This window comes from Loxodonta africana, chromosome 6 (genome assembly GCF_030014295.1).
Source record: "Loxodonta africana isolate mLoxAfr1 chromosome 6, mLoxAfr1.hap2, whole genome shotgun sequence".
Lineage (NCBI taxonomy): Eukaryota > Metazoa > Chordata > Mammalia > Proboscidea > Elephantidae > Loxodonta > Loxodonta africana.
Window position 1 is genome coordinate 133,521,895 of NC_087347.1, and position 16,851 is coordinate 133,538,745.

A 16,851-nucleotide genomic window follows, 5' to 3' on the forward strand; every position below is an offset into this window, starting at 1 on the left:
AACCCTCCCTCTCTTTTCCATAAAGAGGTTGGCTGTCTCAGTAACTAATGTGAAGTAGGTATTGCAAATCCCACTTGAAATCACCCTACGGGCTTGTTTCAGCCACCTGCCAACAGGTTTTAATCAGCTTTAGATATTTCTCATCACCTTTTAACTTTAGGTAAAAACACGTCTTTAGCGTTACTCGTTTGTTACTTTATTTTTCATTCCATTCTGCCTTTAAAGATCCAGTGTAGATAATGATCCTGTCTTTGTTTTTGTTAGTTATGCAAGTAGAGAATTGACTAGTCCCCTTTTGACAGAAAAGTTAAACACAGGTATGGTTAAACCATTGTTTTTCCATCTTTTTAACTTGTGTTTTTAGAATTATAGTAAGGACCATACCATTCTGCTGAGAACAAAACTTAGAGGTAAGACACAGGCATCAAATGAATAACTACTTTGAGCCAGAAAATATTAGGATGCATACACACACACACACACACACACACACACACACACTTGAGTCCTACAGCTGCCAACCAAAAGGTCAGCAGGTAGAACCCACCAGGCACTCCTTGAAAACTTCATGGGGCAGTTCTACTCTGTCCTATAGAGTCGCTATGAGTCGGAATCGACTTGAAGACAATGGGTTTCATATATATATATATATATATATATATATATATATATATATATATATATATAAACCCCAGTGCCGTTGAGTCGATTCCGACTCATAGCGACCCTATAGGACACAGTAGAACTCCCTCATAGAGTTTCCAAGGAGCACCTGGTGGATTCAAATTGCTGACCTTTTGGTTAGCAATCATAGCACTTAACTACTATGCCACCAGGGTTTCCTATATATATATATATATATGTGTGTGTGTGTGTATATATATATACACACACATATATATGTATATTTTTTTTCCATACAATACCCATGGATGACTGTTGAGGATTGAATTGTGTCCCCCCAAAATATGTGTCAACTGGCTAGGCCATGATTCCCAGTATTGTGTAGCTGTCCTCCATTTTGTGACCTGATGTAATTTTCCTATGTGTTGTAAATCCTAATCTCTGCCTGTGGTTAATAAGGCAAGACTAGGTTACGTTAAAGAGGATTAAGGTGAGATGCGACACCTTTACTCAGGTCACAGCACTGATCCAATGTAAGGAGAGTTTCCCTGAGGTGTGGACTGCATCATCTTTTATTTTACAAGAGATAAAAGAAGAGAGAAGCGAGTAGAGAGATGGGGACCAACTACCACCAAGAAAGCAGAGCTAGAAACAGAGTGTCTCTTTTGAACCCAGGGTCCCTGCACTGAGAAGCTCCTAGACCAGAGGAAGATTGATGACAAGGACCTTGCTCCAGAACTAACAGGGAGAAAAAGCCTTCCCCTGGAGCTGGCACCCTGAATTTGGACTTCTAGCCTCCTAGACTGTGCAAGAATAAATTGCCTTGAAGAGGCTGTTGGTGGAATTATGGAAGTCAGAAAATTCTGGTGAGGACTCAGAAGGAAGTGAAGAGAGCCTTAACAATGGAGACAGTGCAGATGGTGAGAAGCGGCAGCAGAGAAACAATAGCAGCAGAACCAGGAGACCAGCACAAGATGGTGCAGGAGCCGACCCATTGAGCAAGAAAGCTGAGAGCCTTTGGGCAGGAGGCATCCTGGCAGAGTGGGGTGCCTCTGTGCACTTATTGGTGGAGGTAGTCTTACAGACCCACAGAGCAAGAGAGCTGCGTGCCTTCCAGCTGAGGTTTACTGGCAGAGTGGGAGTACCTCCAGGTACTTACTGGTAGAGCTAAAGAGCTTTGGAACACTAGCTTGAGCAGGGCAGATGCTGCACCGGTTCAAAGGCCCAAGGGACCTAGAGGCCAAGGAAGCAGAAGCTGAATTGACAAGGAACATAGGAAGCAGAGCTGCCTCAGTCTCAAAGGGTAGGGCAACAACCTCTGGGGTTTAAAGGGTAGAACCACAGCCTGCTGGGTCTCAAAGGGTGGGGCCACAGTCTACTAGGTTTCAAAAAGTCAGATCTTTACCAACTCAGTTCTGGAGTGCGGGACTGCCTTTCATGAGTGCCAGGGGTATGGGGCCAGACCCGCTGCCCAAAGCTGAGGGGGCAGGGCTACCCAGCCCAAGGGGCAGAAGAATGGGGCCTGCTGGGACTGAGGGGGTAGGGTTGGCACTCAGATGGCCTAGGAGAATGGGGCTACCCAAATGCAAGGCAGCAGAGCTGCTCTTCCAGTGGGCTTGGAATGTGAAGCTGAAGCCCAGGGTCCAGTGACCTCCACCCAGCATCCGGAGAGGGTGGCCAACACCCAGAGTCTGGAGGGCTGTGCCATTGCCTAAATGGTTTCAGAGAACAGAGGATTATTTTCAAGAACTGAGAGCTAATATAATGTGTTGTGCTGACTTGCTTCATGCCTGTTATCTCTTCTTTCCCTCCAATTTCTCCTATTTGTAACAGAATTGTCTACCTTGTGTCTGTTCCACCGCTGTATTTTGGAAGCAGACAATTGTATTCTAGATTTCACACATGAAGAGGAATTTTGCAGAAGATGAAATTTTGGACTTGGAGTTGATTTAAGACTTTCAGGATGATATGATGGGGTGAATGTGTTTTACATGTGGCAAGGACATAAATTTGGGGGGACCAAAGGGTGGATTGTCGCGGTTTGAATTGTGTCCCTCAAAACTATGTGTCAACTTGGCTAGGTCATGATTTCCAGTACTGTGTGGCTGTAAATCCTAGACTCCGTCTGTGGTTAATGAGGCAAGATTAGGTTATGTTAAAGAGGATTAACCACTGCCATCGATGCAATACCCTTACTCCAATCACAGCTCTGATCCAATGTACGGAGTTTACCTGGGGTGTGGCCTACATCACCTTTTATTTTACAGGAGATAAAAGGAGAGAGAAGCAAGCAGAGAGATGAGGACCTCCAACCACCGAGAAAGCAGAGCCAGGAGGAGAGTGCATTCTTTGAACTTGGGGCCCCTGCACTAAGAAGCTCCTAGACCGGGGAAGGATGATGCGAGGACCTTCCTCCAGAGCTGACACAGAGAGAAAGCTTTCTCCTGGAACTGGCACCCTGCATTTAGACTTCTAGCCTCCTAGACTGTAACAGAATAAATTTCTGTTTGTTAAAGACATCCACTTGTGGTATTTCTATTATAGCAGCACTAGAAAACTAAGACAATGACACACGCATCAGGTGTCACTAGCCCCATTTTCAAATGAGAAAAGTGATGCTCAGAGATATTATGTAGCTAAGGGTCACTATGAATCAGAATCAACGTGATGGAAATGGTTTGGTTTTTTGGTTTAAAATAATACAGCAGAGGGCACAGGAACCAACTCATATTTTTGGCATCCCCAGTTATCTATCCAATGTCTAGTTTTAAAAAAAAATTTAGAAGACACCAAATAAATATATGTTGAACTGAGCTGAACTGAATCAGTGTGAGGCAATCTGAGAACTGCACATGAGTGAGCCAACTCCCCACCCTGCCTTGTTAGGCACAGGATGGATCTAGCCTGTCCATGGTAATAGGGTGTCACAGTATCACGTATCCTTATTCAGGTTATAGTGTACTCTGATGCAACAATTTGATAACAAGAACATAAAAGAGCAGATTAAGTATTGGTTCTCTCCCATAGCCACAAAGAAGTTAATGATACACCCAAGAAATACTCAAAATCAATATTATATTTCATTATATATTAGGATGTCATTTACAGCTCTGAGCGTATAGACAAAGAAAATAATATCTCAAATTATTGAGGTAGCATAGTAAAGACTCAAGCCGCATGATAAAGTGCTCCAAGGCCACAATATTAGAATAACACAGATTGTTCTGGAATCCCAGGTCCATAGTTCCTAACCGTGTTAGCTTGTGCTAATAATTTCATTTCTGATATCCTCAGCATGCTCAGGTTTAAAACGTGGGAAACATCACCACGTACATCACAGGGTTGCTGAGAGGATTAAATGAGATTATATGGGCAATCATTTAGTGTGTTACCTAATCTATGGTAAATGCTTTAAAATGGTAGTAGTGGCTTTTATTTTAGTTTTCATCTTTGTTCCTAACAATTCTCAAGTTTCAGGTGAGTCAATTACACATGCAGCTATGATTCTTTTACTGGAGATCTCACAGTACCACATCACATTGTTGAAAATTAAATTTTAACATTTGGTATCCAGCTCATGATATTTGGGGAAACACACACACAAACATACTGATCCATTTTGTGTATAAATGAATCAAATATTCACCTGCATACATACTCCTAACTGTATTGACCAAAAACGTAAACAGTGCGTTATCCAGTATCTATCATTGGAGTTCCTCTGTTAAAGGCCATCCAAAGGATCTGAGACAGGGCTTCATTTCTATTTGAAAGCACATCTTTGAATGTTAGACATAAAGTATCTAACAGAATAAACTGTGAATCTACATTCCAATATCTTTTCAAAAAGAAAATTTTAAAGCAAATCTGAGAAACAGAACTGGAAAGAAGACCAAACCCCAATCTCTCACCCTGAAGAAACTCTGTATTTCTGCACGACCTTATTGCTCTCCATTTTCATTGTCAAGGTAAAAATGGTAGATTCTCAAGTCTGTCCATCAAGGCTAACTGCTGCCTCACTTATACACAATGGCATCTTGTCTATGTCAATTTATTGTCCTTGTGGCAAAGTACTGGGACATACAAACAGCACTCTAAGAATAAAAATCGCTTCCAAATAGCAGAGTAAAAAACTTCATATTTAGTCTGACAAAGCAAGGCATGTTACCAAGAATACTTTTAATCTAAAAACTTTAAAAAAGAAAAAGTGAACTCCTCTTCAAAGTTGTTTAACGCAGCAGATACAAACTCAAATGCCTACAGGGGTCAAGCAGGTAATAAAAATGAGAGAAGCTAGTTTGATGTGAGATGATAAACGATACCTGACTCACAGTTTCAGTGTCAGGGAGGAAAAATAGAAAGTTGCAGAGAGCACATGTCCTGCCTAAAAGGGGGTAGCAGTATCCATTAGCAACAGGTCATTATGCCAGTGGTGAATGTAGGACCAGTTGGCCAGACTGGAATATGAATGTAAAATTCAGTTTTTAAATGCTGGCAATAAATTAAAAAAAAAAAAAAAGTGTAGTGGGATCTACATTGTGCAGGTCAATGAACCCCATCTAACAACTGTGTTCATCCTACATGAAGTCAGCTCCTTACCTGGGCATTCTCGGGACCTTGCACATTTACATGAGCCCTTAGGATCACACTGAGAATAAGATTGGGTTTAATTCAATTTGTGAGTGCCAGGTATGATCAAAATATTTTAAAACGATGATTATACCATTTGAGGTGGAAGATTTTAGCCATTAGAAATGATGCAAATCATGGTGGTGCCTAGTGGTAGGAATAGGTTTAACTTTCTGCACACCATCTTGTTTTTCTTTCTCTTTTGTTTGAATCTGCCTTTCCAAATTCTAGCTCTTTAAGAGCTTTGACTTTCTTTGGAACGATGTACAAGGCCCTTGCAAGTATAGTTGGGAAGTGACATGCTGTCATGGGAAAGCATTACCATTGGAGCCAGTCAGACATGGGCTGGATTCGTGTGCCTCCACAGCAGAGCTATTTCTGTGAGGTTATTCTGGGCCTCTCTTTCATCTCTTAAACTGGGATAATCATACTAATTGGATATTGTTATAAAGATCAAAGTAGATAATGTATGTAAAACAGCTAAGACATTGGCTAGCACACAGGAGGGACTCAATAAGTGTTGTTGAAATTCCCAGTCCTAGGAGTCTTCTCAAATAGATGTAAGAAGATAAAATCAAATCTTGGTACATGAACACAGCCAAAGTTTACCCAATGTCACTTTACTATTAAGAAATTAAAATGACCCTCAAGAGATTGTGGTGTAGAATTGATTTTAAAAAATCAATTACCACAGATGATGGTAGGAGGCATAATTTGCTGAACATGTTTTGGATATGAAAGAAAGTAGTGTCATAAAAGATCCCCTTGCAGATCAGTGGAGGCATAGAATTGAGGAAGCAAGGAGAATAAAAGTAAAAATTATTGGATTGTATAGGACAGACATGTGACTCAACATCCCTTAGAAGCTGATGACTCCCAAATATAATCTCTAATTTTTCTGAGCAAATCAATTGTTCCTGTCCTACAATTATCCATATTTCACAAAATTGAAATGTAGTTCTTCCTTAAAAACATCACCAACCATTCTACATTCTTTTTTCCTTCTCTGAACTCATAATTTCATATTTTTGCACAACTCTCTCTGATATTTATTTGTATATTGATTCCTGCATAATTCTTCTTTTCCTAGTGGAAAAAGTTTGGTTTATAATAAACTCAACATTAATTAGCAATAGGCATGGGTATTCACAAAGGTAAACCAGCTGTACCTATTCTGACTCGTATCCTCTTGGCTTGAGTTCTTCCTTTGTCCATGGTTGAGGATTTATCCTGTGTTTGAATATCATCTTCTCCTGCCTGATCAGACAGCTTTCTCTTTCAGTTAAGCTCTGTCTTTGTCCTGTACCTTCAACATCTCCCTCTCTCCTAACTCTTATTGCTTGCAATATTTAAAGTTCAAGACTGTCTTTCTCAGAACTTCAAAGAGGAAATCATCATATCAACACCATTTACAATAGCCCCCCAAAAGGTAAAATACTTAGGAATAAATCTAACCAGAGACCTGAAAGACTATACAAAGAAAACTACAAGACACTACTGCAAGAAACCAAAAGAGACTTACATGAGTGTAAAAGCATACCCTGCTCATGGATAGTAAGACTCAACATTATGAAAATGTCTATTCTACCCAAAGCCATCTACAGATATAATGCAATCCTGTTCCAAATTCCAATGGCATTTTTTAACAAGATGGAGAAACAAATCACCAACTTCCTATAGAAAGGGAAGTGGTCCTGGATAAGTAAGCATTACTGAAGAAAAAGAAAAAAGTAGTTGGTCTCACAATACCTGATTTTAGAACCTATTACACCACCACGGTAGTCAAAACAGCCTGATACAGGTACAATGACAGATACATAGACTAATGGAACAGAATTGAGAATCCAGACATAAATTCATCTAACTATGAGCAGCTGATATTTGACAAAGGCCCAAAGACCATTAATTGGGGAAAAGATAGTCTCTTTAACAATTGATGCTGGCATAACTGGATATCCATCTGCAAAAAAAAAAAAAAAAAAAAAAAGAAACAAGATCCATAAATCAAACTATGCACAAAAACTAACTCAAAATGGATCAAAGACCTAAATACAAAATCTAAAAATATAAGGATCATGGAAGAAAAAATAGGGACAATGCTAGGAGCCCTAACACATGGCATAAACAGAATACAAAACATTATTAATGGGGAATGAATAACAGAAGAGAAACTAGGTAACTGGGAGCTCCTAAAAATCAAGCACTTATGCTCATCAAAAGATTTCACCAAAAGAGTAAAAAGACAACCTACAGACTGGGAAAAAAAAAAATTGGCTGTGACAAATGCCATAAGTGCTAATTTCTAAAATCTACACGATACTGCAAAACCTCAACAACAAAAAGACAAATAATCCAATTAAAAAATGGGCAAAGGATATCAACAGACACTTCACCAAAGAAGACATTCAGGTGGCTAACAGATACATGAGGAAATGCTCATGATCATTAGCCATTAGAGAAATGCAAATCAAAACTACAATGAAATACCATCTCCCCCCAACAAGGCTAGCAATAATCTAAAAAATACAAAATAATAAATGTTGGAGAGGGTGTGGAGAGACTGGAACACTTATACACTGCTGGTGGATATATAAAATGGCACAACCACTTTGGAAATTGATTTGGCACTTCCTTAAAAAACTTAAAAAATAGAGCTACCATATAATCCAGCAATTCCACTCCTTGGAATATATCCTAAAGAAATAAGAGCCAATACACAAATAGATATAGGCACACACATGTTCATTGCAGCACTGTTCACAATAGCAAAAAGATGGAAACAACCTAGGTGCCCATCAAAGGAAAATTGAATAAACAAATTATGGTATATTCACAAAATGGAATAGTACACAATGATAAAGAACAACGATGAATCTGCAAAACATCTCATAGCACGAATGAATCTGGAAAGCATTATGCTGAGTGAAATTAGCCAGTCACAAAAGGATAACTATTGTATGAGTCCACCATTATAAGAACTCAAGAAAAGGTTTAAACACAGAAGAAAACATTCTTTGATGGTTACATGGATGAGGAGTGAGGCAGAGGAGTATTCACTAACTAGATAAAAAAAAAAGTAGACAAGAATTATCTTAGGTAAAAGGAAGGACAACATAAAACACAGAGGAAGTGAGCACAACCGGACTAAACCAAAAGCTAAGAAGTTTCCTGAATACAACCAAACACTTCAAGGGACAGAGTAGCAGGGGTGGGGGTCTGGGGAACATGGTTTAAAGGGACTTCTAGGTGAACTGGCATAACAAAGTTTATTAAAAAAATGTTCTGCATCCCACTTCAGTGAGTGGTGTCTGAGGTCGTAAAAGCTAGCGAGTAGCCATCTAAGATGAATCAATTTTTCCCAACCCACCTGGAGCAAAGGAGAATTAAGAATGTCAAAGACATGAGGAAAATATGAGCCCAAGAGACAATAAGGGCCACATAAACCAAAGACTCCATTAGCCTGAGACCAGAAGAACTAGATGGTACCCAGCTACCACCAATGACCACCCTGACAGGGAACAGAACAGAGAGTCCCTGCTGGAACAGAAGAATAGTGGGGTGCAGAACTCAAATTCTAGTAAAAAGACCAGACTAAGACTGGTGGGACCGTGGAAGACATGGCCCCCAGACTCTCTGTTAGCCCAGAACTGAAATCATTCCTGAAGCCAAGTCTTCAGACAAAGATTAGACTGGACTATAAGACATAAAATGACACTCATGAAGAAAGTGCTTCTTAGCTCAAGTAGATGCATGAGACTAAATGGGCAGCTCCTGTCTAGAGGTGAGATGAGAAGGCCAATAGGGACAGGAGCTGGTTGAATGGACATGGGGCATCTGGGGTGGAAAGGAGGAGTGTGCTGTCACATTACAGGGAGAGCAACTAGGGTCACATAACAATGTGTGTATAAATTTTTGTATGAGAAACTAACTTGCACTGTAAACTTTCACTTAAAGCACACACACACACACACAATTTTTTTAAAGTTCTTAAAAAAAAAAAAGACTCTTTCTCAACTCTGTCTAAATCAAGTTACTTCCCTTTCTCCTGTTCTCTTCAGAGCCATATTTCTTCAGAGAATTGCCTCCATTTTCTCTCTTACCTCATCCTCCTCCTCTGCTTTTTCCTCCTCAGTCCATCACAATCAGGATTTTTGCATTCCATTCCACTGGAACATTTCTCCCTAAATTGTTAATTTCGGTGGAACATGTCTACCCCTATTTTACTTGATTTTGTTGTAGCATTTCAAAGTGTGGTCTTCTTTCCTGACACAAACACACACACACAGTTGTCATCCTTAGATTTCATCAAGTCAATTTTCGGCTCATAATGAGCCTATGTGACAGAGTAGAACTGCCCCGTAGGGTTTTCTAGGCTGTAATCTTGATGGGAGCAGCTGGGTGGGTTCAAATTGCCAACAGTTTGGTTAGCAGCTTGGCACTAAAGTGTAACACCACCAGTGCTCCATACACATATATCCATTGTTTTTTCCTTAAACATGGATTAATTCAAGTAGCTAGTGAAGAATGGAAGTTAATTATCCTGAAGTCCAGGTTTCTGAGGTTCATGGAGTTGGGTTGACCCACCCAGGCCATTGTCTGGAGATCTTCTTTTGAAGCTTGAGCCTTAAAAAAAACTAGATTCCTAAAGTCATCTTTAAAGCCAAACAATAGCCTAGTAAGTAGCTTAGCAAAGACCATTTCACCTCAGTCATTGTGCTCTTTTGATGAATTATCTGTGTGCAGTTCAGTTTTGAGAAACAGAAGCTCCAAGATCACACCAGAAGCCGTGTTTTAGGGTAAATCGTTATTACATAAACTCTGTTCTGGCCTCATTCCATGGGAATGCCTATATGCACAAGGATTTTTGGAAGTTCTTTAGTCTTTGGAACATTTTTGACTCACTAGTCAAAATGTTACCCCAATTTGCAAATTGTATATTAAATAAACTATCAATTTCTATTATTGGCTTAATATGACTTTTGTTTTAACACTGACTGAGGTGTCAATAGGCACTTCAAACTAGGAGGCCCAAACCTCCTCCACTCTTCACTTTTCCCACCAAATCGGCTCTCCTACCTGTCTATGTTACTTTCACCTCTTTGAGTGACTTACCCTTGTGCACCCTGTGAATCTCATTTCTCCCCTCCTTCTCACTTCCTCTCTCATTCTTGAATAATAAATCACCTTCTATATGTCTTCCTATTCAACTGCCTAATGCTCCTCCTCTTTCGTGGTTAGGTGCCATTGAGTTGCCCTCCATGGTGACCCCTTCCACATGGAAAGAAAATGCGGCCTGAACCATCCCCATGATTGGTTGCAAATCGGACCTTCGTAATCCATAGGGTTTTCACTGGTTGACTTTTGGAAATAGATTGTCGAGACTTTCTTCCTAGTTGACCTTAGTCTGGAATCTCCACTGAAACCTGTTCAGCATCATAGCAATATACAAAGTTTCACTAACGGATGAATGGTGGCTGTGAATGAAATACACTGGCTGAGAATAGAAACCTGGTCTCCCGCATGGAAATTGAGAATTCTACCCTTGAACCGCCACTGCCCCCCTCTTTCTCCATACCTCAGTTGTATTTTGAGCCTTCACAGTATCTGCCTGGGGCTCGGTGATGGTTCCCTGAACTGGCTCCCTGCTTCTAGTCTCTCCATTTTTCCTACTTCTCCATACTATTACTAGAAACTTACTTATAAAATGCAAATCTTGATTCATGCTTAATTGCTTAAAACCTTTTAAGAAATCTCTATATCTTACACCACCGCACCACCCATTGCCTTTGAGTCAATTTTGACTCATAGTGACACTATAAGGTTTTCAAGGAGCAGCTGGTGGTTTGAACTGCCGACCTTTTGTTTAGCAGCCGAGCTCTTAACCACTGTGCCACCAGGGCTCCATACCTTATAGGTAAAGTCTAAATTCCAAGATATTTAACATAGTAGAACAGGCAATAAAATGATATTTAAGGCCATAATTACTTTTCCAAGTGAGGAGTTCTTTCAAGCAGGAACCCTCCAAAGTTAGAGACACTGTAGAGTCTGGATTAGATACAGAATCTACTGATGACCCTTGGGTTCTGCTGAGACCTGATGTCTCAGTAGCTGATTGTGGGAACTGTCTCTTGCCTTTTCCTGGCCATTTGAGTGTTCAAATAATGCTTTATGCATGATCTTACTTAATCCTCAAATCCTCAGGACAACCAGTGAACATGTTTTAATCATTCCCTGCAATGTACGGGTGAGAAAACCAAGGTTCGGTGTGCAACTTATCAGGGTGCAAACTTAGCGAATGGAGAGGCCAGAATCTGAACCCAGATTTGAACACCAAAATGTTTGCCTGTAGCCCCCTTGCTCTGCTGTGCTCCAGCCCTAGTCTTGCTCCTACAGAGAGCAGCTCTCACATTTAGCCTGCGTCCTGTCTGGACAGTTTTGGAATAACAACACCTGGCTCTGAGTCCTTGAGGTGTCCTTGGTAAGACTCAGACTGACCAGCCCCATTCTGTTCACACAGGCGTTCTCCACACAAGGTACAATTCAATTGATTGGGTTTTAGTTTACTAATTTGCAATCATTTTCCAGCCCTGCATTCTCTGAGGTTACACATGGGTCACCTTGATAGGAGTTCTGGAGTCCACAGAACTCCTCAGTTACACATTTACAAGCAATCTCTTGGTTTATTTCTACTGATGGCAAATCCATCCATTACATGTTGATTTTTACTAGTAAACATTCAGAGGGCAGCCCGGTGTTGGGGTGAGGGGACCTGACTGTTATTTTCTTACGTCAACCAGAGTTTGATGTTTGAATGTTATCTATGGTTTGCTGGCATGCTATTTAATTCTGTTATGTTATTTATTTTATCGCATATACATTTAAATGTTCTACTTAGACATTAATTTAACCTTTATAAGTCAAGGTTGTTTCTTATAGTTTATTTAGATATTGTAAACAGAGAAAATAACACCAAAAATTACGGCATTAACAGATTTTTGAGAACCAATTACATTTCAGTTCTGTTAGGTGTTTTCCACAAATTATTGCTAACTCAGCCAGTACTTCCCAGCTGTAGGCATTACTTTTTTTTCCTAATAAAAAGTTAACCTGAGGCTTAGATAAGGCTAAATGTTTAGTCTCTACAGTTAATAAGTAAAAAATTCAGGATGCCATCATCATATTACATAATCAAATATTACTTAGAGATTCATTAGATTTTACATTCAGAAAATGAAGGTGCTGCAGGCAAAAAAGAGCTACAGTTTTGTGGGTTTTAAGTGTATTACATCCATTAGTTCATGGCATTTTCACACCAAGCCTAGTGAGGCAGATCTCTAAAGAAGATAGAACTCTATTTTTAAATGACAAGGACCCCAAGCTTTGAATAACTGCAGAGACATTGGGATTTCTTTGTAGTTATTCCCTGTCACTACTGTAAGCTGTGGAAGTAGCACCAGGTGGGGTGGAAATGAGACCCCTGGAGAGAAGGCCCTGAGGCCCAGCTGGCAAAGCATCCTCAGAGCTGACTGCACAGCTACATCTGGCCAAGGGTTCTGGCCAGTTCTCAGCAAAAAAGATGTTCTAAATAATGTCTCCTTTCTTTATGTGGCTGTGTACAGGCACTCTTGTGGATTTCTCTTGGTCTGTATGAAGTCCTAAAACTATCAAAATCAAAATGCACATAAACTAGGAATTCTAAGCTGGGATTCTATTCAATAGAAATAAGGATGTTAAAAGTGAAAAAGGGTACAAAGGAGGACTCAACACCCTTCAGTGCAGCATTACTTCTAATAGGGAATAATTAGAATAATATTTCTAATATAATGGACAACCCAAATGTTCATCATAAAGGATGGAAGAATAAATTATGATACAAGAAATCTATGTTGTTGTTGTTGTTAAGTGCTGTCTAGTTGGTTCCTACTCGTAAAGACCCTATGTACAACATAACGAAACACTGCCCCGTCCTGCGTCATCTTCACAATCATTGTTATGCTTGAGCCCATTGTTACAACCACTGTGTAACTCCATCCCACTGAAGGTCTACCTCTTTTCTCCCGACCCTCTACTTTACCAAGCATGATGTCCTATCCCAGGGACTGGTTCCCTCTGATAACACGTCTAAAGTACATGAGAAGAAGCCCTTGTTTCTAAGGACCATTCTGGCTGTACTTTTTTTCCAAGACAGATTTGTTTGTTCTTCTGGCAGTCCATGTTATATTCAATATTCTTCACAAATACCACAATTCGAAGATATTAATTCTTCTTTGGTCTTCCTTATCCATTGCCCAGCTTTCGCATGCATATGAGCTGATTGAAAATATCATGTCTTGGGTCAGGCGCACCTTAGTCTTCGAAGTGACATCTTTGCTTTTTAAAGATGTCTTTTGCGGCAGATTTGCCCAATGTAATATGTCGTTTGATTTCTCGTCTGCTGCTTCCACGGGCATTGCTTGTGAATCCAACCAAAAGGAAATCCCTGACAAATTCAATATTTTCTCTGTTTATCATGATGTTGCTTATTGGTCCAGTCGTGAGGATTTTTGTTTTCTTTACGTTGAGGTATAATCCATACTGAAGCCTGTGGTCTTTGATCTTCATCAGTAAGTGCTTCAAGTCCTTTTCATGTTCAGCAAGCAAGGTTTTATCATCGGCATATTGCATTCAATCCTGGTGCTGCCTCCTTATTTATATAGTCCAACTTCTTGGGTTCAGCAAATGAATAAGTGTGAAAGAATACAACCATGACACACATCTTTCCTGACTTTAAACCATGCAGTATTCCTTTGTTCTGTTTGAATGACTGTCTCTTGGTGTATGTACAGGTTCCTCATGAGCAGAATTATGTGTTCTGGAATTCTGATTATTTGCAACATTATCCATAATTTGTTATGGTCCACACAGTTGAATGCCTTTGCATAGTCAACAAAACACAGGCATTCTCTGCTTTCAGCCAAGATCCACCTGACATCAGCAATGATACCCCTCCTTCCATAACCTCTTCTCAGTCTGGTTTGAATTTCTGGCAATTCCCTGTCAATGTACTGCTGCAACTGCTTTTGAACGATCTTCAGCAAAATTTTACTTATGTGTGATGTTAATGATATTGTTTGATAATTTCCACATTCTGTTGTATCATCTTTCTTTGGAATGGGCAGAAATACAGACATTTTCTAGTCGGTTGTCCTGATAGTTTTCTTCCAAATTTCTTGGTGTAGATGACTGAGCACCTCCAGTGCTACACCTGTTTGTTGAAATATGTCAATTGTTTTTCATCAGTTCCTGGAGCCTTGTTTTTCGCCAATGCCTTCAATGAAGCTTGGGCTTCTTCATTCAATACCATCAGTTCCTGATCATATGCTACCTCCGGAAATGGTTGAATGTCGACAAATTCTTTTTGGTACAGTGACTCTGTGTATTCCTTCCATTTTCCTTTGATGCTTCCTATCTCATTCAATGTTTTCCTCATGGAATCCTTCAATATTGCAACTTGAGGTTTGAATTTTTTCTTCAGTTCTTTCAGCTTAAGAAATGCTGAGCGTGTTCTTCTCTTTTGGTTTTTTAACTCCAGTTCTTTTTACATGTCATTATAGTACTTTACCTTTTGGAGCCACCCTTCAAAACCTTCTGTTCAGCTCTTTTACTTCATCATTTCTTCCATTTCCTTTATCTACTCTATGTTTAATAGCAAGTTCCAGAGTCCTTTCTGACATCCATTTTGGTCCTTTATTTCTTTCCTGTCTTTTGAATAATCTCTTGACTTCTTCATGTATGATGTCCTTAATTTGTCTGGTCTTCAGTCATTAGTATTCAATGAGTCAAATTTTTTCTTGGGATGGTCTCTAAATTCAGGTACAATATACTCAAGGTCATATTTTGGCTCCTGTGGACTTGCTCTAATTTACTTCTAATTCAACTTAACTTGTGTATGATCAATAGATGGTTTGTTCCATAGTCAGCCCCTGGCCTTGCTCTGACTAATAGTATCGAGATTTTTCACCACCTCTTTCCACAGACGTAGTCAATTTGATTCCTGTGTATTCCATCTGGCGAGGTTCACATGTATAGTCACTGTTTATGTCATTGAAAAAAGGTATTTGCAATGAACAAGTTGTTGGTCTAGCAAAATTCTTTCATGGTATATCCGGCATCATTTCTATCACCAAGACCTTATTTTCCAGCTACCGATTCTTCTTCTTTATCTCCAACTTTCACATTCCAATCACAAACGATTAGTAATGAATCTTGGTTAGATGTTTGATCAATTTCAGACTGCAGAAGTTGGTAAAAATCTTCAATTTCTTCATCTCTAGCCTTAGTGTTTGGTGCATAAATTTGTACAGTAGTCATACTAACTGGTCTTCCTTGTAGGTGTATGGATATTGTCCTACTATTGACAGACTTATATTTTAGGATAGACCTTGAAATGTTCTTTTTGACAATGAGTATGACATCATTTCTCTTCAATTTTATCATTCCTGGTGTAGAAGACCATATGTTTGTCCATTTCAAAATGGCCAATACTAGTCCATTTCAGTTCACTAATGATCTTTACGTGGTCCGTTTCATTTTTGATGACTTCCAATTTCCTGGATTCATACTTCTTACTTTCCATGTTCTAGATGTTTGCAGCTATTTCTTCTCATTTTGTGTCAAACCACACCAAGAAATGAAGGTCTTGAAAGCTTAACTCCATCCGTCATTAAGGTCAACTCTACTTTGAAGAGGCAACTCTTCTCTAGTCATATTTTGCCTTCCAACCTGAAGAGCTCATCTTCCAGCCCTATATCAGACAATGTTTTCCTGCTATTCATAAAGTTTTCACTGGCCAATTTTATTCAGAAGTAGAGAGCCATGTCTTTTCTAGCCTGTCTTAGTCTGGAAGTTCTACTGAAATCTGTCCACCATGTGTGACCTTGTTGCATTTGAAATACTGGTGGCATAGCTTCCAGCATCATAGCAATAAGCAAGCCACCCCCAATCTATGGATGCATTAAAATGGATCAGGTGTGTTCACATTCATGGTTATATAATGATGTCAAGAAAAAAGATTTCTAAGACATATGGTATTCAGAAAAAGTAACTTGTAGAATAGTATGTTTAACATGAGCTCGTGTTTACTAAAAATTAATAAACATGTATGTTTATAAATATGGCATATGCACAGACAGACACTATGTAGAATACCCTACACATCAAACTGATATTTCTAGGAGTAAGATCTTTCATGCAAGGTAGAAGTACGAAGATTCCAAGTGCTGGTAAAGATGAAATGTCTACTTTTTTAAGTTTAAATATTCTAGAACTATTTTAATTATTCACCACTAGGGTTTCCAAGGATTAGAATTTTTCTTATTTGCAATAAAAAAAAAATCCCCTAAAACAAAAAAATCAAGGAAACAAATCTCCTTCATGCAATAGTAAATACAAAAACCCATTGCTGTCAAGTTGATTCTGACTCATAGCCACCCTATAGGACAGACTAGAACCACCCCATAGAGTTTCAAAGGCTGTAATCTTTACGGAAGCTGACTGCCATATCTTTCTCCTGAAGAGCATCTGGTGGGTTGGAACTGCCTACCTTTCTGTTGGTAGTCG

General features: G+C 39.4%; 1 protein-coding gene across 2 annotated transcripts in view; it reads right to left on the bottom strand.

Moving 5' to 3' along the window:
* Positions 1 to 16,851, bottom strand: part of CNTNAP5 (contactin associated protein family member 5) — a 1,181,085-nt gene that overhangs the window by 192,591 nt on the left and 971,643 nt on the right. The gene's annotated exons all lie outside the window — the stretch shown is intronic.